The 23328-nt window shown below is 43.8% G+C and overlaps 1 long non-coding RNA gene across 1 annotated transcript in view; it reads right to left on the bottom strand.

Moving 5' to 3' along the window:
* LOC144588275 (uncharacterized) overlaps window positions 1–21750 on the bottom strand; it is an 84530-nt gene extending 62780 nt beyond the window's left edge. The window contains exon 1 of the long non-coding RNA XR_013543766.1: window positions 21331–21750. This is a non-coding gene — a long non-coding RNA (uncharacterized LOC144588275). The remainder of the gene's footprint in view (window positions 1–21330) is intronic.
* Window positions 21751–23328: the final 1578 nt, after the last annotated feature.

Genomic DNA, 23328 nt, shown 5'->3' on the forward strand with positions numbered 1-23328 from the left:
GATATAAATAAGGGTGTATGGTGTATGAGCGAGGAGATTTTTGAGTGATTTGAGAATTGTGAGTGAGTCTGTGGGCCTGTGAGCCAAAAAGTCAGTGAGAGAAGGGTCTGTGTGTCAGTGAGTGAGAGATATTGATTATCAACTTGTGATGTAACTATTTTATTTTGTTAATCAAATAAACAAGTTTTTAGTTTCAAAGCAACACTTGTCTCCTTATATAATTGATACTGAACTGAAGTATTGGTGGCAGCAACTGAGTGAAAGAGTGAGCACCTCCTGGAGGCCTGAGATATTAGAGGCTTCAGCGTGCTCGCTACATACATACATACATACATACATACATACATACATACATACATACATACATACATACATACATACATACATACATACATACATACATACATACATACATACATACATACATACATACATACATACATACATACATACATACATACATACATACATATGAAGGTATGACCAACTGTAATGTCAGATTAGGTACCTTTGACCCTGCTCTCATTTGCTGGATGTAATGTAGAATGACTTACCTTGGGTCAGGGCTGGCTTTTTTCTAAGTATGTTAGGCGACCTACTCTTTTCTGAATTTGTTAGGTGACCTATTACTACTGATAAGTAGGTAGTTCAGATTCCCAGCATGGGGCAGTGGATAGACTGATGGGCTAGGATCTGGAGAATATGGTTTGAATCCCCACTTGGCCTTGGAAACTCACGAGGGAAGTGCAACTGGTAAAACCACTGGTTTTACTTACTTACCTTAGAAGTTCTATTACAGTCACTTTAAGTTGGTTCCAGCTTGACTGCACAAAACATACGCAAGACAAAACTGTGCCATTGTATACATGCATCCTTGAAAACAAGAGCCATTAAGTTCAACAAGATTTTCTAACTCCCAGAAATAGCACTGTAGCCTAAAAACCAACAAAAGCATCAACAAGATATTTGATACTGAAGCACATAAATAGGCTTGACTTTTTCTGATCCATAAAAGACAAGATTCCACAAATGGGAATTCTTCACAGCAAGAAATTTCACTATTTGCCCTCACTTGCCAAGGTGCCAATCCAGTTCTTTTCTTCTCAAAATCAGTATGTCCATTGCATGATGCACATTCTAAAAAACACTGATGTCTGTTTAAAGAGTGAAGCAAGTATTATAAAATTTTCTTTTGCATTGGGAATAATAAATTTTCAAGTGGCCAAACCTCCTAAAAATTTAGATTGGAAAACTAGTTTTGACAAGGTGATCCTTCTTATCACTATCTGTCAAAGAAGGAGAGAAAGGGTAAAGAAGGGATCTGGCACTGGGGACAGAAAATTCCATTTGTCTTCCCAAAAGGAAAAATGTTAAGATAAAAACTTGAGATTTACTGCCTCTTTGTGACACTCCAGATCAGCTAAGTGAGATGCCTCCTTGACAGGGGCTGTACTCGATGATCCAGTGTTCCCTTCAATTTCATGGTGATGACAACAATGATTATGACTTTCTCGTTCTGTCTAATAGCTAAGACCTTGATCTAACAAGGCAAAAGCATCTCACCAGGCCCAAACATTATGTTTTTCTCATTTTTCCTGGTAGAGAAATGTGCTACTTCAAAACTTGTCAGTTTCTAGCTAATATAGACAAATGTGTTGAAATAAGTGCTCACAGGACAGACTTCCTCATGTTCTTGGGGTTTTATAAAGCTTTTATAACAGCTGCTTCCAGCACTGAAAAGGCAAGCTAATGATGAGATTAAAAGTGTCTTGCTTCAATGATAATCAGAGCTGCACACTTCAGTTCTGGTTAACGTACATGGGGGGGGGGCTGTCTGGCAGTAGTTGCCTTGCTGAGTTACATTCTGTTTGTCATATAATAATAAATCTATGTTAACCAAATGTACGTATGTTGCATCATAATGACAAAAGCTCAAGACATAAACTTTAAAGATTGCATGGCACTCAAAGACAATTTTTTATTTTCAGAAAGTTAAAAGCAATTACTTTATGAGTTCATTTAAAAGCAACATATAAATCTTGAAGTTAATATAATTATTTTGTATGGCTTACCAGTAGCCATTGTTTAATGTTGCATTGGGCTTGCTAGACTATCACATATCATTGTTTTTTTGCACATAAAAATGACTCCAACTTAAGAAAGTCAGCCTTTCAGGTGGTGTATAAGAGTTACACTTTTAAGGTACCACTTACTATACATGAAAAGCATAAACAAGTGATTTTTCATTGTGTTCCTTACAAAGGAAATTTCCTTCCCAAAGTGTCAAGAGATCTTTCAGATTTGGAAGCAATAAAAACACATGTTTAGAAGGAAAGCAAAATGATTAAGGCCTTCCAGTGAGAAAAGAAAGGAATATTACAGATTACAGAACAGGGGCAGGAGCTGTTCTTGATCATTCCAGAGTGCAGGAAATGCAACAACAGGCTCAAGTTATAGGAAGCCAGATTTTGGTTGAATATCAGGAAAAATGTCCTAACTGTTAGAGCAGCAAGACTGTGGAAACAATTATCTTGAGAGGTGGTAAGTATTCCAACACTGGAGGCATTCAAGAGAAACTTAGACAACTACCTGGCAGATATCATTTGATTTTGTATTACTGCATCAAGCAGGGGGTGGGACTTGATGGCCTTATAGGCCACTTCCAACTTCACTATTCTATGATTCTATGAATGCTTATGGCCCTACACTGCTGTCAGGAACCCCAAAAACAACAATGGGCAAACACCTTGGATCAGCACCACTCCACAGTTCAGTCTTAACTGAGGTTTAGTTAAATGTGAATCTTTTAGTACTTACAGTATATAGGATATATGGCTTGGGTTTTTCTCACTATCACATTTGGACAAGAACTGTGCATTCAAAGAGCATTCAGGCCTGACCTGCAACGCCTGATGTGTAAAAGATGAAGCAAACTGTAGCACACCAAATCTAACCCCTCAGTTTACAATTCTCTTCCACATGTGCCATTACAAGAGGTTTGCAGCCGTTCTACACTGTTTCCCTGAAAATAAGACCCAACCTGAAAATAAGCCCTAGTATGATTTTTCAGGATGCTCGTAATATAAGCCCTACCCCAAAAATAAGCCCAAGTTAAGTGAAAGCCCGCCCTCTACCATAGTGCAGCAACCATAAAAAGATGACATGATTGTGTTTCAATAAACGTAGATTGTTGTACATGAAAAAAAATAAAACATCTAATGAAAATAAGCTCTAATGAATTTTTTGGAGGAAAATTTAATACCGTGTTTCCCCGATAATAAGACCTATCCCGAAAATAAGCCCTCCCCTTACTGTGTAACATTCCTCTAAAATAAGCCCTCCCCCGAAAATAAGCCCTATTGAGATTGATTTTCGCGCCACACCGTCCCATTGCTGGGCAGCGAAAGGAGGGCAGGTGGGCAAGGTCAGGCAGGGCAGCGGTGGGCGCGGGCTCGGCAAGAAAGGCGCGCCTGGGCGAGAGAAAGGGCAGCGGAGCCTCTTCGCCCCGCCGGTGGTGACCAGTGGGCGGAGAGAAAGGCCGCCGGCCAGTCGGGTGGGGGAAAGACGGGGCTTCCTTTTGTGACATCACCCTCCACCTGACCCACCACCGCCGGGGGAGGAGCTGCTGCCCATCTAGCAGCCCCGCCGTCCCATTGCCGGGCAGCGAAAGGAGGGCAGGCGGGGCAGGCGCGGGCTCAGCAAGAAAGGCGCGCCTGGGCGAGAGAAAGCGCGGACCGGCTGGGCCAGCCTTCCAGCTCCCGGGAGCAGCAGCAGCAGCAAGATCAGGAGCCGGCCGGCTCCGCAAGAGGAATTGCCGGCTTCCCATAGCGAGCAGGGGCGGCAGGAGATTCCTTCCTCCCCCCGCCCACCTCACCCTCCGGCCGGCTTCCGAAGGACCAACAAGGGCGAGATGAGTGCTGTCAATGTTCATTAAAATAAGCCCTCCCCTGAAAATAAGCCCTCTGGTGTTTTTCTTTCCCCCAAAAATAATAAGACAGTGTCTTATTATCAGGGAAACACGGTATAAGACCCTGTCTTATTTTCGGGGAAACACGATATCTGAAGCTATACTATGTAGCTACTGTAGCAGTAATAGAAGCAGGGCAGCAAAGAAACTGGTCGTCCTTTGAACTTTCTCCCCCAAAAACCAGATGCCTGGTTTGGCCTCCCCTCCCCTCCCCTCCCCTCCCCTCCCCTCCTTTCTTTCTTTCTTTCTTTCTTTCTTTCTTTCTTTCTTTCTTTCTTTCTTTCTTTCGCTTGCTGCCTAGTGCTAATTTCGGGGGGGGGGAAGAATGAGGAATTGGCAGAAAAAGAGAGGAGAAAGTTTATAAGTATTGTTTGCAGCTTGTTAACAAACTCCGTTCTAACTATTCCTTCTATAAATTTGGACAACCAGCTCAGAGCCACCTTAAGCTGCAAACAAGGCTTTTCAGTGCCAGTAGTGCCCAGGAGTGTGCATACTCTGGTTTAGCATGATACCAAGATTGTCATGGTGAGCTGAGTGTGACCCCAGATCATGCCAAATGGGAAGTCAATCGTGAAGTTGTGAGAGCTGTGAGGGATGGCCTGGAGTCAGTGGTTTTGCGCCTGGACATACAGGTGAGGCGGCCCGAATTGTACAGCAATGATGGTGTCCATTTGTCTGAGTTGATTTTGGACCTTTTCCTACATGATTTACAGGAGGCCTTCAGGCCAAAATTTTCAGTGAAGGTGGCAGGCATGGAGCATATGAATAGACCCTATGCCATGGTGTGTAATGCGAAAAGTAAGAGCTTTGGTGAATTCAACTAGGACACCTGAGGAGGGTGCCGGTCATCCCATCTCCCTGATTGGTGGAACCAGGAGTTATATGAAGGGCAAAGGGACTTAAGGGCAGCAGTGCACCTAAGGTCATGAGGCTTGGTGGCTGAAGCATATGGGGGATTCCTGCAGCTGAAGACATGCTAGACAGAGGTCAGTGTGCTTCAGTAAAAGGAACTCACCCTCGGTGGTCTGATCCAGAGGTAAAAGGTACACCGGAGTCAGAATATAATTTCTCACTACAGTAGGCCGCCTTGTGAAAGGAGGATGCAACATTTAAGTAGTTTAATAAAGTTGTGGCCCTAGTTTTATCTGTTCCCCGTGCCTCAACTCTTTATTCCAGGCTGGATAGGCAAAATATACTTAACTACCTGCCAATCTATCTTTAAAATCCTCCAGCAGCTTCCAAGTAATGCATTACACTTCTGAACAGCTGTAATTGTAAGAAATTCTCCTTAATATTCAGTTGAAATGTCCTTTCTCCTACTTTTATTAATTAATTCAGACCCATCCCTGCATCCCTCTGCAGTATTTATCACTGAAGATGGGTATCATAACACATCTTAGGGAGTAGCCAGAGAAGCGTTTATCCTTCTGTTTGGTTTGCTGTGGGGAATGGGGATTGGCTTGTTTTCTCCTTTTTCCCGTGATTGGCTTGTTTTCTCCTTTTTCCCGTGAAAGTCTGAACCTTACCAGACTTTAAGTGACAATATTTCACTCAATACAGTCTTCTAAGATTGAGTTGGTGTAGATGAGCCTTCAGTCTGTACTTCTCCAGGTAAAACATCCTTTAACCATTCTACATAGGGTTTTGTTTTCAGCTCTTTGACCAGCTTGATTACCCTCTAGTGAATGTGTTACATCTTGTCAATGTTGAATTTGGTGCCAAAAATAGGACACAGCATTCCCAGTGAGTTCTGGCCAAAGAGAACTGATCTGGGCACTATACCTCTGTTGGATCCTTTTTTCACCCCCTTTCTGTAAAACGGGATGACTACTCATGTCCAGTCTTCATAGATCTCATCTGGTGGCAATGATCCTCAAACAGTATAAAGAGAGTTTGAAATAAAATTTGCAAATTCCTTTAGTGCTTTTGGATGAAGTTCAACTGGCCACAGAGACCATTGTTGTTTAGTCATTTAGTTGTGTCTGACTCTTTGTGACCCCATGGACCAGAGCACGCCAGGCCCTCCTGTCTTCCACTGCCTCCTGGAGTTGGGTCAAATTCATGTTGGAAGCACCGATGACAGTATTCAACCATCTCATCCTCTGTTGTCCCCTTCTCCTATTGCCTTCACACTTTCACAACATCAGAGTTTTTTCCAGGGAGTCTTCTCTTCTCATCAGATGGCCAACGTATTGCAGCCTCCGCTTCAGGATCTGTCCTTCCAGTGAGCACTCAGGGTTGATTTCTTTCAGAATGGATATGTTTGTTCTCCTTGCAATCCAGGGGACTCTCAAGAGTCTCCTCCAGCACCATAATTCAAAAGCATCAATTCTTTGGCGGTTAGACTTCTTTATGGTTCAGCTCCCACTTCCATACATAGTTACTGGAAAAACCATAGCTTTGACTATGGGGACTTTTGACGGCAAAGTGATGTCTCTGCTTTTTAAGATGCTGTCTAGGTTTCTCATCGCTTGCCTCCCAAGAAGCAGGAGTCTTTTAATTTCTTGGGTGCTGTCACCATCTGCAATAATCATGGAGCCCAAGAAAGTAAAATCTGTCACTACCTCTATATCTTCCCCTTCTATTTGCCAGGAGGTGATGGGACCAGTGGCCAAGATCTTAGTTTTTTTTGATGCTGAGTTTCAGGCCATTTTTTGCACTCTCCTCTTTCACCCTCATTAAGAAGTTCTTTAATTCCTCCTCACTTTCTGCCATCAGAGTGGTATCACCTGCATATCTGAGGTTGTTGATATTTCTTCCAGCATTCTTAATTCCGGCTTGGGATTCCTCCAGTCCAGCCTTCCGCATGATGTATTCTGCATATAAGTTAAAAAAGCTGGGGGACAATATACAGCCTTGTCATACTCCTTTCACAATTTTGAACTAAACAGGTCTTCCATATCCAGTTCTAACTGTTGCTTCCTCTCCCACATATAGATTTCTCAGGAGACATATAAGGTGGTCAGGCACTCCCATTTCTTTCTTTAAGAAGATAACATAGTTTGCTGTGGTCCACACAGTCAAAGGCTTTTGCATAGTCAATGAAGCACAAGTAGATGTTTTTCTGAAACTCTCTGGCTTTCTCCATAATCCAGTGCATGTTAGCAATTTGGTCTCTAGTTCGTCTGCCCCTTCAAAAACCAGCTTTTATTTCTGGGAGTTCTAAGTCCACATACTGCTGAAGCCTACCTTGGAGGATTTTGAGCATAGCCTTACTAGCATGTGAAATGAGTGCAATTGCATGGTAGTTGGAGCATTCTTTGGCACTGCCCTTCTTTGGGATTGGGATATAGACTGATCTTTTCCAATGCTCTGGCCACTGTTGAATTTTCTAAACTTGCTGGCATATTGAGTGTAGCACATTAACAGCATCATCTTTTAAGATTTTAAATAGTTCAACTAGAATCCCATCACCTCCACTGGCCTTGTTGTTAGCCATGTTTTCTATGGCCCACTTGACTTCACTCTCCAGGATATCTGGCTCAGGGTCAGGAACCACATTATCCGCATTGTCCAGGACATCCAGAACTTTCTGGTATAATTCCTCTGTGTATTCTTGCCACCTCTTCTTGATGTCTTCTGCTTCTGTGAGGTCCCTCCCATTTTTGTCCTTTATCATGTCCATTTTTCCACGAAACGTTCCTTTAATAGCTCCAATTTTCTTGAACAGATCTCTGTTTTTTCCCCTTTCTATTCTTTTCCTGTATTTCTTTGCACAGTTCATTTAAGAAGGCCCTCTTGTTTCTCCTTTCTGTTCTTTGGAATTCTGCATTTAATTTTCTGTAACTTCCCCTATCTCCATTGCATTTTCTTTCCCTTCCCTTATCTGCTATTTGTAAGGCCTCGTTGGACAGCCACTTTGCTTTCTTGCATTTCCTTTCCTTTGGAATGGTTTTTCTTGCTGCCTCCTGTACAATGTTACAAGCCTCCATCCATAGTTCTTCAGGCACCCTGTCCACCAAATCTAGTTCCTTAAATCTGTTCTTCACTTCCACTTTGTATTTATAAGGGATTTGGTTTAGATTATACCTGACTAGACAAGTGGTTTTTCCTCCTTTCTTCAGTTTAAGCTTGAGTTTTGCTATAAGAAGCTGATGATCAGAGGCACAAACAGCTTCAGGTCTTGTTTTTGCTGACTGTATAGAGCTTCTCCATCTTTGGCTGCAAATAACATTAGATTAGATTAGGCATCCTTCAGGCTTGAGAGATTATGGCAATGTGCTCTGTATGGAGGACTTGGAACAGCGTCTAGTGCGGCTGAGGAGTGACAATTCGAGAGTGACAATCCCTTCCACACCGAAGACAAATACAATCTGTCCCCTGTCCAGCTCCCTGATGTTGCTGCTTTTGTGACTGCCTCTTTGCCTCAGTCTACTGGACAAGGGTTTGTTTGAATTGGGAGAGTCTGTGATGCACCACCTGTCTCCAGGCTGAAAGCTAAAATGTTAAGTTTTCCTATCTGTTGAGGTCCATTCCTAAGGCCTTCAGATCCCACTTGCAGATATACTTTTATCTCAGTTGTGGTCTCCTTCTGGGGCGATTTCCCTGCACTAATTCTCCATATAGGAGATCTTTTGGAATCCAGCAATCAGCCAGATGTCACTTTTCCAGGAATGTATACATGCTAAAAATTCCAGCTCCATCTAGGACTACTCTATTTGGAACTTTGTCCTGTCAGGTGATACCAAAAATGTGTCAGAGACAATGCATATGGAATGTGTTCAGCTTCCTCTCCTTCCATGCACAAAGGGTCCAGGACTCACTGCAGTACAGGAGTGTGCTGAGGACACAGACTCTACTGACCTGAATCTTGGTATATGCCATCAACTTCTTATTGAGCCATACTTGCTTTGTGAGTCTAGAGAACATGGTAGCTGCTTTGTCAATGTGTTTATCCAGCTTGACATCTAGGGAGAGAATGTCAGGGATCATTGAACCAAGGTACACAAAGTCATGAACAACCTCCAATTCTTGCATGGAGATAATAATAGAGGGAGGTGAGTCCACGCCCTGGCCCATGACTTGTGTTTTTTCAGGCTGATTGTTAGTCCAAAGTCTTGGCAGGCCTTGCTTAAACGGTTCATAAGTTGTTGGAGGTCTTCAGTAGAGTGCGCAACAATGGCTGCATCATTGGTGAAAGGGAGGTCCTGCATGCATTTCAGCTGGACATTGGTCTTTGCTCTCAATTTAGAGAGATTAAAGAGCTTTCCATTTGATCTAGTCCAAATATAGACATCTTCTGTGCTTCAGCATGACAGCAAAAATGATCCCAAAAAAGGGTTGGCACACGGACATAGTTGTGTTTCATTCTGCTTCGGATGTCAAAGGGATCTGATGTTGAGCCATCAAAAACTACAGTGCCCTTCATTCCCTCATGAAAGGACCTGATGATATTAAGGAGTCGAGGTGGACATCCAATCTTGGGTAGTATTTTTAAAAGGCCATCCCTGCTAACCAAATCAAAGGCCTTTGTGAGATCTATGAAGGCCACAAAGAGTGGCTGTTGTTGTTCTCTACATTTCTCCTGCAAATTTCTGAGGGAGAATACCTTGTCAGTGGTGGATCTATTAACTTGAAATCCACACTGTGATTCTGGATAGACACTGTCTGCAAGCACTTGGAGTCTCTCAGTACAACATGGGCAAGCAGCTTCCCTACAACACTGAGAAGAGAGATGCCATGGTAGTTATTGCAGTTGCCCCTGTTTCCTTTGTTCTTACACAATGTGACGATGTTTGCATCCTTCATGTCCTGTGATACTCAACCTTCGCTCCAGCAAAGACAAAAGACTTCATACAGTTCGGTGGTGATGATCTCTTTACAGCACTTCAACAGAGATGTTATCCTTTCCAGGTGCCTTGCCGGAGGTGAGGGAATCCAAGGCCACTTTTATTTCTGCTAAAGTTGGTTCGCTGTCCAACTCTTCCGCTACAGGCAGGCACTCAATGTTATTTAATGCCTCTTCAGTAACTGCATTCTCTCTGGAATATAGCTCAGAGTAGTGCTGCACCCAGCATTCCATCTGCTGTGCTTGGTCCTGGATGATCAAGCCTGTAGCAAACTTCAAGCGAGCAAATTTCTTCTGTATTGGACCTAAAGTCTGCTTGATACCATCATACATTTCTTTGATGTTACCTTTGTCCGCTGCTATCTGTATCTGAGAGCAGAGCTGAAGCCAATGATCATTAAGATTATCTCCTGGCAGTCTGTTGGACTTTGTTATGAGCAACTCAAAAAAACCTGCAAGTTGTACTTACTAGGACAGGCTTTGTAAGCTGCTAGAGCTCTCCTCTTATCTTTGGTGGCTGGCATCAAATCGGCTTTGAACCAGTCAGCCGTCTTTTTGGTCTTCTTGCCAAATGAGGACACGGCCGTGTTATACACAGCATTCCTATCATTCAGATACATTTGCATCAGCTGTGCCTGGAAGGCTTTCCTCAAGCACTTGGGCAAATTCCTCCACTTTTCTTTGATCATGAGTCTTGCTGATGTCAATACGTGCTCTTCCTTCCTTATTCATGTGGTACAATATCTTTGTTCGTAGTTTTACTCTGGTAACTGCTTGTGATTATAATACTAGGAAGGCTAGAACGTCTAGTGAGGATCAGATCATGCTGATGCCAATGCTTGGATCTTGGATGTCTCCAGGAAACTCTGTGTTGAAGTTTCATATTAAAGAACGTGTTGGTGACACAAAGACTACAATAACAGCAAAACTCCAGCAAGTGTTGGCCATTTTCGTTCATCTTCCCAATGCCAAAACGGCCTAGACAAGTGGGCCTAAAATTGTGGGTCAGCACCAACTCTAGCATTAAAGTCTCCAAGAATGAACAGTGGCTCCCTCTCAGGGACTTTTTTGATAGTAGCTGGCAGATTGTCATAGAATTTGTCTTTGACTTCTGTTGTGGAGGACAGTGTTGGTGCATATGCACTAATGAGGGTGACCAGTCCTGCTGATGAGTGGAGTTGCAGAGACAGGATTCTTTCACTCCCCACAGTGGGTGGAACAATGGATCTCAGCAGAGTATTTCTGACTGCAGAACCAACAACGTATTCCCTGGTATCATTCAGTGGTGTTCCCTGCCAGAAGAATGAGAAGTTTTATTCTTTGACAGATCCCGAGTCTGCAATCTTGTTTCTTGCAGGGCAACAATGTCCATCTGCAGTCTACTCAGTTCCATGTTGATGACAGCTGTCTTGTGCACATCATCTATTTCCTACAAGTCATCAGAAAAGCCGTTGTCAGAAAAGCCAGGGGTTGTTGTCCGAACATTCCAGGTGCCCAACTTTAGGGCAGAAGTTTTCTTATGATTGTTGCATGGTGCAACAATCTGCTTTTCGGATGACATCCTAAATCCCACACACCCAGTTCGTTTAACAGACCGTGGCGAGGTAATACCTTACTGGCTGGGAACTGCCCAGCTTAAGGTGGGTGGTAGCTACCTAGTGAGGTGCAATTCATGTGGTGATGGAGAAGAAAGGTCAGCCTAGAAAAAAATACCTCACCAAAATCTCTATCCAAACATACATGATCTTCTGCCTCCACTTCTTCTTTAAGAAAAAGGCTTAGAGCTTCTGCTCACCCACATTTAAAGCTGAAACCCCACCCCCTCACACCATGTGGTGAGGGAGAACAAAGGCAGCCTAGAAAAAATACCTCACCAAAATGTCTATCCAAACATACCTGACTCCTGCCTCAGCTTCTTCAAGAAATGGGCTTAGAGCTTCTGCTCACCCTCATTTAAAGCTGAAACCCTCCCCCTCATACTATGCAGTGAGGGAGAAAAAAGGTCTGCCTAGAAAAAATATCTCACCAACATGTCTACCCAAACATACCTGCCCTCCTGCCTCAGGAGCAATTACAGTTCAACAGGGGTTACAACAGCCGAAGTCCAATAAACCAGTCCAGGGTCAAGGATACCAAGAATGCAAAGCCAATGTCCATAAATCAACTCACAGAATGAAGTCCAGTGTCAAAGTCCAGAGTCCGATACACAGCGTAGTCCAGCGTCAGAGTCCGAAGTCCAATACCAGCATAGTCCGGGGGCAGAGTCCAGAGTTCAGAGTCAGGAACACAGTTCAAGAAGCGTGGATGCAAGCCAAGGTTTTGACTCTTTGCTTCCACAGAATTTCTGGCTTCACTGGGAGCTGTTTTATAGTAAAACAGCTCCTTAAGCTGCTGGAAAGCTTTCTATCCTGTTAATACTCAGGACTAGATGAACGTAGGTTTCTGTGGACAGCCTTTGAGTGCTCCTCTGATCTTCTTGTCCTAAGTCTTTCCCGAAGCCCGGCCCGAAGCTTGTCTGCTGTGGAAGGAGAATCTGGAGGCGGTTCAGGTGTTTCCGATCTCTCAGCATTCTCTTCAGCCTCAGTTAACCCTTCTGGTTCCAGGTCTTCGGGTGCACTCATGACACTATCCCCCTCCCCAGGACTCCCCCCTTCAGTTGGGCCGGGTCAATCGGGGTAGGTAGCATGGAACTGCTGTATCAAATCAGGGGCATGTAGATTACTGGCGGGTTCACACGATTGTTCCTCAGGACCATAACCTTCCCAATCTACAAAATACTGAAGATCCCCTCGGTGGATTCGGGAGACCAGAACCTGACAAACCTCATATTCTTTCTCACCATCAATCAGAACAGGTGGAGGTGGAGCTGGGGGCAAGGGTCGAGCAGGGTCCGGGGCTGAGATAGGAACAAGGAGGGATCGATGGAAAACCGGGTGGATACGGAGAGTATCTGGAAGTTGTAGCCGGAAGGCAACAGGGTTGATTTGTTCCATGATTACATAGGGTCCTATAAAACGAGGGTCCAAATTACGGCTTTGGCCAAGTTGGCGAAGGTGACGGGTAGAAAGCCAGACCTGGTCTCCTGGTTTCAGAGATGGCCCTTCTTGTCGCTTCCATTCGGCCGCTGTTTTATAAGCTTCTTTAGCCTGCTGAAGCTGTGCTCAGAGTAAGTCTTGGAGGGCCTGCAACTCGTGTATATGGGCACTGGCAGCAGGAACCATGGTCGAGGGTAGAGTAGCTGGGAAAAAGCAAGGATGGTACCCATAGTTGGCTTCAAAGGGTGTCTGTTCTGTAGATCTGTGTACAGTGTTATTGTAAGCAAATTCCGCCAGGGGTAACAGGGTAGCCCAATTATCTTGCTGATAACAGGTGTAGCAACGGAGATACTGTTCCAGGGTGGCATTGATACGCTCAGTCTGTCCATCTGTTTGAGGGTGATATGCTGATGACAAGTGCACCTGGGTACCTAAACTGGAGTGTAAGGCTTGCCAGAACCGTGAAGTGAACTGGGAACCACAATCAGAAATTTGGTGCGTTGGGAGACCATGTAGACAGAAAAAATGATGGAGGTAGAATTGAGCGGTGTCAGGAGCTGTGGGAAGTTTGGAACATGGGACAAAAGGAGCCATCTTAGTAAACAGGTCCACTATTACTAAGATACAGGTATACCCTTGTGACCGTGGGAGATCTGTGATGAAATCCAAGGATACTGTGTCCCAAGGGCCGGCCGGTACAGGTAATGGTTGCAGCAGACCTGAAGGTTTAGCTGGTACATCCTTGGCTTGACGGCAAACCTCACAGGAACCAACATATCGGGCGACGTCAGCTCAAACCTGGGGCCACCAGAACTCTCATGTGAGCAAGTGCAGAGTTTTGTATTGACCAAAAAGTCCTGCAGGAGGGGAATCATGAGTCAGATGGAGGACCTGAGCTCAGAGGGGCCCCAGAGGAATATATACGCATCCACGATGTAATAGGAGGCCCTGGTGGTTGGTAAAGTCATTGACCGAGCCCTCTTGAAGTTCCTGCAGATGTTGCTTGGCCCAGGAATCTCGAGCTTGGCTGGCTCGAATCTCTTCAGCCAGGGAGTGAGTGGTTACGGCTGCAAAGACTGAAGGAGGCAGGATCAGTGAAATCGGGGTTTCTTCAGAGGTCGAAATGGCGTATTCTGGTTTGCGGGACAAGGCATCAGCTTTCCGATTCTGGGTATGCGGGACATAAGTAATACGGAAGTCAAATCGGGTGAAAAAGAGACTCCATCAGATTTGGCATTGGTTAAGGCATCAAGCTGTTTGTAAGTGTTCCAGGTTTCGATGATCTGTCAAAACTTGGACTGGGTGACGGGCCCCTTCGAGGTAATGCCTCCAAACCTTGAACGCCGTTTTGATGGCCAAAGGTTCTCGCTCCCAGATGGTGTAATTACGCTCTGAGGGTGTAAACTGCTGGGAGTAGAATGCACAGGGCTGCAGTGGTTGTGAGGGGTCCTCCCGCTGAGATAGTATTGCACCCAGGGCAACACTGGAGGCATCTGTTTCCATGGTAAACGGAAGCCAGGGATCCGGATAGTGTAGGATGGGCTCAGTGGTAAAACGGGTCTTTAGGGTGGTAAAGGCATGGTCTGCCTCCGGACTCCAAAGGAATGGCTCTTTGGGCCGGAGGAGGCGGGACAGTGGCGTGGTTACATCCGCGTAAGATGGTATGAACTGACGGTAGTAATTTGCGAAGCTGAGAAACCGTTGCACATCCTTACGATTCCGAGGTTTCTGCCAGTTCAGTACCGTCTCGATCTTCTTTGGGTCCATCTGGATCCCTTGGAGAGATACAATGTGACCCAGGAACTCAACTTCTCGCAGGTTAAATTCACATTTTTCCAGCTTTGCGTAGAGTCAATGTTCTCGTAACTGTTGTAAAACCTGGCGAACATGTTCCATATGCCGAGCGGGGTCTCGGGAATAAATCAGAATGTCATCCAGGTAAACGATTACAAAGCGATCGAGCAAGTCCCAAAAGATGACATTCATGAATCGCTGGAACACCGCTGGAGCGTTGGTTAATCAGAAAGGCATGACTAGATAGTCATACTGGCCATTACATGTTCAAAAAGCCGTCTTCCACTCATCGCCATCACGAATTTGCACCAAATTATAGGCGCCACGGAGATCCAACTTGGTGTAGACTTGGGCCCCTTTAAGGCGATCCAGAAGCTCACTGATCAAGGGTAGAGGGTAGCGGTCTCTAACAGTTGTCTTGTTCAAAGCTCTGTAATCATTGCAGGGGCGGAGCTCCCCACCCTTCTTTTTAACAAAGATGACAGGGGCAGACAGAGGTGATGTGGATGGCCGGATGAATCCCCATTTCAGATTTTTATCCAGAAAGGCCCTCAAGGCTGCGAGTTCAGGTTCCGACATGGGGTAAATCCGTGCCACAGGAAGGGGCGCCCCAGACACCAAATTAATAGCACAGTCAAAGGGTCGGTGTGGAGGTAGTTGGTCAGCCCCCTTCTCCTCGAAGACATCAGCAAAGTCCTCATACTCCGAGGGTATTATGGACTTGTCTGCTGACCCTGCTGAGACCAAGGTAGCTGGTGGATCCAGATGCGGACACGGATCCCTGAAACATAACTCTCCTTGTGTCCAGTCCATTAGGGTGTTATGGGTTCAGAGCCAGGAAAATCCCCAAATAAGTGGATGTTGAACTGTAATTGCTCCTGATGCTGTTGAACCTGGAGGATGACCGGTTGGGTTTCTTGGGTCACGGGACCGGAGCGAAGAAGATGTCCATCTATGGATTCGACTAGAGTCGAGATCGCTTTATCTTGTACAGGGAACCGGTGCTGTTTCACAAAAGTGGTGTTGATGAAACAGGGATCTGCCCCAGAGTTGACCATGGCATGAACAAACAACCAACGTCCATCTGGCAGGCAGAGTTTAACTGGGACAAGGAATTGTCCTGGGATGCTAAGGTATGGTTCAGGAGACCCAGCTAAGTGCCCCATGTCTGAGGGTCCATTCAAACATGGGGGAATTCTTTTACTGGCAATGGTTTCACAGAGTCTAGGTTACGGCACTTAACCAAACAGCCAGAAGCAAAGTGTCCTGCTCCCCCACAATACAAAGATTCTGGGAGCGGCGTTGTGTCTTTTCCTCAGGGCTGAGGCGGGGCCGACCTGCTCCCAATTGCATAGGTTCAGAATCCTCTGGTCTGATATTGGGGGCTAGCAAGGGTGACTGCAGGAGGCGGGAACCGCTCTGTGCTAAGCGTCGGCTCTCCAAGCAGCCATCAATGCGTAAGCATAGAGTGATTAGCTCTTGAGCATGTTGGGTCAATCTACACGTGCCAGCTCATCCAGGATCCCATCAGGTAACCCCTCCATATATTGGTCCATAAGAACTGCCTCATTCCAGAGTAAATCTTGAGCTAGAAGTTTGAACACGGTAGAATACTGGGAGACTGAATCCTTTCCCTGTTTCAGGGCCCAAATCTTTCTGTTAGCTGTGGCAGCTTGCAAGGGGTTAGCAAACGGGGCTGAGATATGTTCCAGAAAACCCTGGTAGTTAGTTAACAGGGGTGAAGGAGCAAGGAGCATAGGAGTAGCCCATTTAGCTGCCTGACCCTTGAGTAAGCTGATTATAAAGCATACCTTGGTTTTGTCTGTGGGAAAGTCTCTGGCGCGCAGCTTACACTGTGCCAAGAATGCTGGAAACTCCTCCACATTTCCTTCATATTTTTCAGGAGGAAGCACAGGACACTTAGCTTGAGAAGCAGCATCGGCTTGTAATTGTATTTGTTGCTGTTGAAGCTGGCCGACTGTCTGGGTAAGGAACTACACCTGAGCAAGCACAGCATTCAGCGGACCTGAGTCTTTGTTTGCTTTTCCCTCCATGTTGGGAAAAGTGTGGGGGTGGAAGCAATCTGTCACGTTCCCGGGGTTACAACAGCCGAAGTCCAATAAACCAGTCCAGGGTCAAGGATACCAAGAATGCAAAGCCAATGTCCATAAATCGACTCACAGAATGAAGTCCAGTGTCAAAGTCCAGAGTCCGATACACAGCGTAGTCCAGCGTCAGAGTCCGAAGTCCAATACCTGCGTAGTCCGGCGTCAGAGTCCAGAGTCAGGAACACAGTTCAAGAAGCGTGGATGCAAGCCAAGGTTTTGACTCTTTGCTTCGACAGAATTTCTGGCTTCACTGGGAGCTGTTTTATAGTAAAACAGCTCCTTGAGCTGCTGGAAAGCTTTCTATCCTGTTAATACTCAGGACTAGATGAACGTAGGTTTCTGTGGACAGCCTTTGAGTGCTCCTCTGATCTTCTTGTCCTAAGTCTTTCCCAAAGCCTGGCCTGAAGCTTGTCTCCTGTGGAAGGAGAATCTGGAGGCGGTTCAGGTGTTTCCGATCTCTCAGCATTCTCTTCAGCTTCAGTTAACCCTTCTAGTTCCAGGTCTTCGGATGCACTCATGACACTCAGCTACTTCTTCAAAAAAAGGGCTTAGAGCTTCTGCTCACCCTCATTTAAATCTGAAACCCCAGCCCCTCAAACCATGTGGTGAGGGAGATAAAAAAATCATCCTAGAAAAAATACCTCACCAAAATGTCTACCCAAACATACCTGAACTCCTGCCTCCACTTCTTCTTCAAGAAAAGGGCTTAGAGCTTCTTCTCAACCTCATTTAAAGCTGAAACCCCACCCCCTCAGATCATGCGGTGAGGGAGAACAAAGATCTGCCTAGAAAAAAATTCCTCACCAAAATATCTACCCAAACATACCTGACCTCCTGCCTCAGCTTCTTCTTCAAGGAAAGGTCTTAGAACTTCTGCTCACTCTCATTTAAAGCTGAAACCCTATCCCCTCAAACCATGCGGTGAGGGAGAACAAAGGTCTGCAGAGAACATAATCAATCTGATTTCAGTATTGCCCATCTGGTGATGTCCATGTGTAGGGTCACCTCTCAGAGACCTAAATTAATGAAAAATTGCTATGTGGTCCCTTACATGCTCTTTATGAGTTTTGGGCTATAGCTCCTCATGAAATAAGAGTCTATGTTTGCCAGAATGAACACTGGGTTTTGTTTTGCTTTTTTTGTGACATCACATAGGCAAAGTAGATGTTGAGTAATCCACCTTGTCAACTGTTAGAATCTCTCTAGGCTACACATGTATAAGCCAACATGATTAGTAAATTAATTGGCTTCTTAATGGAACAAAACTTTCTATTCACTGTGGATTCTCATTTTTGTAAAGCCTGAATAATTCACATGTGTCATAGTTAGCTATCAGGTTTATGCTTATCTGCAACCATTAAATCATCTTATCCTTTTCCTCATATAGTTGATGATCTATGCATACTTTTTTTTGCTCCTTCTTTCACCCTGCTGCAAGGAATAATCAGTTTTCCCCATTAGCAAAAGGTCATTCTCTTCATTAATATCTTCGAGAAATGGCAAGAACTATCACAGTGTGAAGTCTATCTGCGCTTTAGGTCACTCTTACATATTAGTAGGCTTAACTGAATCTTGCTGGTTGCTTGCATTTGTTGATTATTCAGGCTGTCAGTCCCTTCCTTTTTGTAGGAAAGTAAAGAAAATGTAACTAATAGTCAGATCTCATTTTCTCTGTCTAATGTGAAGGTTCACATGCTCACTGGTGACAAGTTCAGAGTTGTTAATATGACATAGCTGTCGCAAACACGGGTTCGAAAACACACGTGTAAGCTTGGACAGAGAGCAATCAGGAGTTTGCACATGCTAAAATGGGCTGAAGAGTCCAAATTCAGCTAGCCATGATACAACACTCCTTCTCGCAGGTCTGCCCACATAAGAACACCCTGGTACTTTCAGATATTATTGTGAAAAGGTCAAGTGGGCTTTGTAGTCCTTAGACTTAACTTGCACCACTGACAGGACTCTAAGTAAGCTAGGCTGAGGCAGCACTCTCAGATGACCCTATGACAAGTGTACTGTTCAGGAAAACAAATGAGTTTTATAATCTTTATTTTATTAAAGAAAAAGCATGTTACTAAGTATCAGAGCCAAATTAACCCAAAACAAATAAACTAGCATTGTGCTGTTTAGTTACAAAGATGTAGTGAGACAAAGAAAACATGAAAAATATAAAAGAGTTCAAAAACCTTATTAAAAACACAAAAAGACATTAAAAAGAATCAAAACAGTTCCAGTCTAGGAAATCATTAGTAAAAACAAAATAATCCAAGTAGATTATAAAAAGGCTATAGTCCTCAGTGATCCTATAGAATAAAAACCCCTAAGCAAAAGTAAAAATCCATTATATGTCCCATAGTCCTTAGAAAAGAAAAATCCAGTAAATATACCATAGTCCTTACAACATTACAAGAGCATAGTCCATATGGAGTATTCCAAGAAAAGAAGTCCATAAAGAATATTCCATAGAACAGTCCATAGAAAATAGTCCATGCACAGTCCTTAGGAAAAATCCCATAAATCCAAAAGTAATCCAGCAAAGCATAGGAACCAGACTATGTAGGTAGGCCACCAGTCCCAAATGGCTGAAGAGTAGGTCACGAATGACTGAAAGGTCGGTCTTGGAAAGACAATGTCTATAGGCAAAAAGTTCCTTTTTCAAGAGTAACTGGCAAGGGCTTAATGCACCTTCCCACGATGTCATCCAATCAGAGTTCGTTACTAGGCAAACAGTCCTGTTGTACCACATGACTTCTTTCTCATACACAGCAGATGTTATTTGGGTTACGGTGGTTTCTCAAAGAGTCACAACAATTCCCATCTATCTAATCACACAGAGTCCTTTCTCAGGCTCTCAGAATAACATTCTCTCGGCTCCCCTGGAAAACACTTGTCAGCATAGCAAAGATACTTTATACAAAGAAACAAGATGGAACCTCTCTGGCTTATTTCTTAATTACAAAACCCATATGCCTTTAAAAGATTTTAACTCAAAAACCCATCTCATCACAATAGGTACTTTCTCAGATTTTGGAAAAATTATGGCCAACATCCAAATAACATATTTCTTTATTTCTTTCTTCCTTCCATATGAAGACGCATGCTAATCTGTTGCCGTAAGAATAGTAAAGTGCTTCATGTCACCTTAAAAGACACTGTCTTCACAGTGAGTTAGAAAAATAAATTGAATTTTTTCTAAAAATGAAATCTCATTCATGCATGCTGGTCCTGAACAAGATTGTGGTTACAATATTTACTAGAGAGCAACTAGCCATGTAAGACTTGATAACATCCAAGTCATGCAGTAGTAGTTTCTTGAGACAGAGTCATTACTATTTCACAAGAACCATCACAGTATGTGATGGAACATGTACTTTAGACTACTTTGGTTATTCCAGACAGTCTGCTCTTCCTTTGCATAAAATTTAGGGAAGTTTGGACAGTTTCAAATTAGGATTTTTTTAAAAGTAGAATTCATTAACAACTACCAACCATTCAGAAATAGGCAGCCCACAGCTACTCCAGATTTAAAATAGCTCATACAAATTGAAAGGAGAAATCTTGCTTATCTTGAAACAGGTTTTTCAGGTACCTTTATTTGGAGCATGTCTTTCAGAATTCAGATGAATTGTTCCACTGAACTATTGGCTTGAGGATGATGCACTTATTTTTTTAGGGAATGTATGCCCAGAAGTGCCCACCTCTGTTGCAATTTCAGAGTCATGATGTTTGTACCTTAATCTGTCAACACCTCATGGGGAAATCCCAAACTTCCAAAAAAGGGACCCCAACTCCTGAGCCTTAGCAGAAACTGGGCCTTCTCAGTAGTGGTCTCCCTACTCTGGAACTCCCTCACTATGGAGGGAGTGAGATTGGCCCCCCACCCTCCTGAGCTTCTGAAAGCAAGTGAAAAATCTGGCTTTTAACCGAGGCCTTTACAAACCTCACCCCTTTGCAATATTAATTTTGTAGTGAGTTCCTGTTAGTCCATGGTTTGCCAAAGGTTTTTATATGTTAATTTTTTATATTGATGTTTATTTTTGTTATTTCTTGGAAGCTGCCCAGAGTACTGGCATTTCAACTAAATTGGCAGGGCATACATTCAAACAAACAGACAGACAGACAGACAGACAGGCAAGCAAGCAAGTAAACACAAACAAACCAACAAACAATGGATAAGTTGACTGCAGACTTTTCCAGAGCACCTACAATGTCTGACACTATCCTTTCAAATGGTTGGTCTACTAAGAGCATCAAGATAAGAGGCTCTACAGGGTAACTTGATTGTACTTTTTGACACTTGTGACTTTCACCCCTCATGCCCCTTGCCTGACTCTCCAAACACAGAGCACACAAATGCAACCTAATACTCCTTTTTACCCGCTACCACCAGTTGATCACTAAATCAACAGTAATTATGGAAGAATGAAGATGCAGGTCCAAACTTCACTTTCTTTTAAATAAAACTTGTTTATTGATTACAGATGTTTGATTATTAATCATAGGTAACTTCTATTATCATCAATCTCAACCTATTTGTCATAACAGTTCTTATTCACTCTTCACTCTGATCACACCTCAGATCTCCCAAATACCACACTCTATCTTTCCACTCTCTCACTGACTCTCTGACTGACTGACTGTCACATACAGCACTGATGGTACCTGTCTGTCATGGGTTTGGAGGGAAAGTTCCATCCTATGGGGAGTGGAAGGCGGGACATCAGGGGGGAGGAGCTGTACTGTATATATATTTGGAGCTTGTGTGGAGAAGGGGAGTTGGAGTCTGTGTGTCAGACTGGGTACAACTGTTTGTCAGTTAGTACATACCTGATAGGTTCAGGTTTCTATCTAGGTAGCCAGAACTGATAGGTTCAGGGTCTGTGCGTTACCTTAAAGTGTTCCGTGGGAACCAAGCTGTTGTATGTGTGTGATTGGGGCTATGCCACGTTCCAGTTTCCTATTTACCTGATTCTTTTATTTACCCTGTTTGTTGTTTCAATAAACCTTGTTCTTTTGTTTATTAAAATCCATTCCTGGTCTTTGTGACTCCTTATAGGGAATGGTTGGTGGCAGCATAACTACAGGGTGGGATACTCCAGTAGGTCTGGGGTTGTCACACTGACTTTCTGACTCTGACTCTTTATTACATATCTCTCTGCTCTGCCTCTCAGGAACATTAGCCTGCAACATGAATAATGCATAACTATTCAACATAATAGGGAGAACGCTACAATTCTCTCAGTGGATGCTTCAGTATTTAGCTGTTTCCTTATACATTCCTGGTCAATAAAAGTGCTGTAAAACAGGAGCCAGAGTATTTTCAGCAGTTACATCACTCACAGCTGGCAAGTCATGAGGTACTTTAAGAATAGTCTGCTGCAACTTCTGGGGAACTACTTACTGGGTCCCCCAAGTCCCCAGACCCTTGCTTGAGTAGTGACACAAGAGCCCATCCCAGAGTTCAAAAGAGAGGTACAGGGTTTTCCCCTCTCCCTCTAGCTAAGTGTGCTGCTTATACTGTATACTGCCCCTTTGTGTTTAAGGCAGTTTACAATTTAATTATGCAGGCTACACATTAACTCACACATCCACCTCCCAACCTGCCTGTCATGTGTATACATCTGTGCACTCATAAATTGCAAAGCCCAGGAACACTCCATAAGCGGATATTCTTTCCAGGAGATATGCAAGTGGGCTTATACAGCAGAAGCCTTGGTTCTATGGTAGTCAGTTGTTGGTTGAAGGTAGTGGAGGTGGGTGACGACACTCCTGTCTTTGATCATGGGTATTGCCACCTTCACTGGCAAGGTGAAAGCCAGGTGTGTAGCCAGTTCAACATTTTTCTCTGTGGTTTCTCCTCCTGCAGTAGACCAACAGAGCTATTTATGGGCTCTTCAGCAACCCAAAGGCCTCCATTAATTTTACTGCTTCCTCAATGGAATTCAGGCTGTGATGATTTACCCAATTGCTGGGGGAGGGGCTTAGGGTAGATACCTACTGCTCAAGCAGTACTAGGTCCAGCATTTAATTGGAGGACTGTGCTGCCAGATTCAATGACATAGGTCATAGAAGCCAGAAAGTAATTTCTAAGATGGGATTTGTAGTCATGGAATTAGCCAGAAAGAATCCATCCTTGGTCTGTGTAATTCTAATGGAAGTTTCCAGATGCTGTTTTCTTTCACAGAAGTCAGTGTTCTTATCTAGTAACCAGAATACGGAATTCTAAACATTCCATTCTCACTGAAGTCTAAACATTCCAGCAGCTAAACCTAAACAACACCTGTGTTCCCATGGGATAGAAGGACTAAGAGAGATAATTATTTCTTCTTCCTGATTGGCTATCGACGGGTGAGAAGAAGAAGGGTTTTTTTCCAGCACGGGAGAGAAAGGAGGAATGCAGAGGGAGAGAAGGATCTTTTCACCTCATGGATTTCTAAAAGGACTTTTGCATCATGGATTTCTAAAAGGATTTTTAATTTTATGGATTATAGAAGGACTGGTATGGTTTCTATGGACTTTGGATTTTTAATGGACTATGGAGTTCCTGAAATTCTTTTAGGATGTAGTTCTTCAGTAGTTAGAGGGGAAGCAATGCTTTTCCTAATTTTTCTTAGATAACAATTTTATTGTTTTATT

Source organism: Pogona vitticeps, chromosome 3 (assembly GCF_051106095.1).
Source record: "Pogona vitticeps strain Pit_001003342236 chromosome 3, PviZW2.1, whole genome shotgun sequence".
NCBI lineage: Eukaryota > Metazoa > Chordata > Lepidosauria > Squamata > Agamidae > Pogona > Pogona vitticeps.